This window comes from Sinocyclocheilus grahami, unplaced genomic scaffold (assembly GCF_001515645.1).
Source record: "Sinocyclocheilus grahami isolate Dianchi unplaced genomic scaffold, SAMN03320097.WGS_v1.1 scaffold578.1, whole genome shotgun sequence".
Taxonomy (NCBI): Eukaryota; Metazoa; Chordata; class Actinopteri; order Cypriniformes; family Cyprinidae; genus Sinocyclocheilus; species Sinocyclocheilus grahami.
The window spans coordinates 215,078-215,982 of record NW_015505757.1 but is presented as its reverse complement, the minus strand read 5'-3'; the positions used below and the strand labels follow the sequence as shown (position 1 = coordinate 215,982).

Sequence of the window (905 nt, the reverse complement as noted above, 5' to 3'; positions counted from 1 at the left end):
TGGGTAAATAGAAGCCCGGGCTATTATTTGAAGTTTTACGGTATCTTTGCTGTTGTGTGAATGCACATACAGCAGTTCACTAGCCCCGCCCTCCCTCTCACAGCTGTGGGTTTCCACTAGGTCCGCTAGTTTAAAAACAACAACAAAAAAACACTTCTGTAGTAGGTTGTGCCGGCGCTGCTGCTGCCTAGCCAACTTAGACACAGTTTCCCAGGCCAATGTGCTGTCTAATCCCAGTAAGTTCCACAACTGCATGTCTAGCTCCGGTAAGAAGCTGTTGTCTGGAATGTGCTGTTTATGCATACTTGTGTACAGTGGCTGTACCATGCATTGCGATTGCTAAGTGTCACTGCGCTTATTTGACGTCTCCACTTATGCCGAGCACCCGTCACAGTAACACGGCGTGACACATTCCCCAAAGTGTCATCTTACGCTGGATGCAACATCAAGAGACCCTCTCGAAAGGGAACGTGTCCGGTTACTGACGTAACCTCCGTTCCCTGGGAAGGGAACAAGACATTGCATTTATGCTGTGTTATTTACACTCAGGTCTTTCATAAGCTCTCTTATTCAGTCGAAAATTTCTGATGAAATGCCGCTCAGCGCCGCTTATATAGGGCGCTTTCCCGCCCCCTTTACGCCTCAAGTGTAGCAATGGCGTTAAGTGAATAAGTCTTCAGTATTTGAGGAGAAAGGTGTTTCCCCAAAGCATCAGCTTATGGTGTACGCAACGTCTTATTCTCTTATCAGGGAACCAAGGTTATGTCAGTAACTGGACACGTTTTACCTTTCACATGGTTCATGCCTTGGGTTTGTGATTAATACTGGCTAATGGGGTTTCCAGATTTCACACTGCACATTTGTCAACCCTGGGTTCTTTCTGGTTTATCTACAAGATACACAAC

The 905-nt window shown here is 46.3% G+C and overlaps 1 protein-coding gene across 1 annotated transcript in view; it reads left to right on the top strand.

Moving 5' to 3' along the window:
* Positions 1–905, top strand: part of fkbp10b (FKBP prolyl isomerase 10b) — a 17,198-nt gene that overhangs the window by 8,945 nt on the left and 7,348 nt on the right. The window lies entirely within an intron of this gene.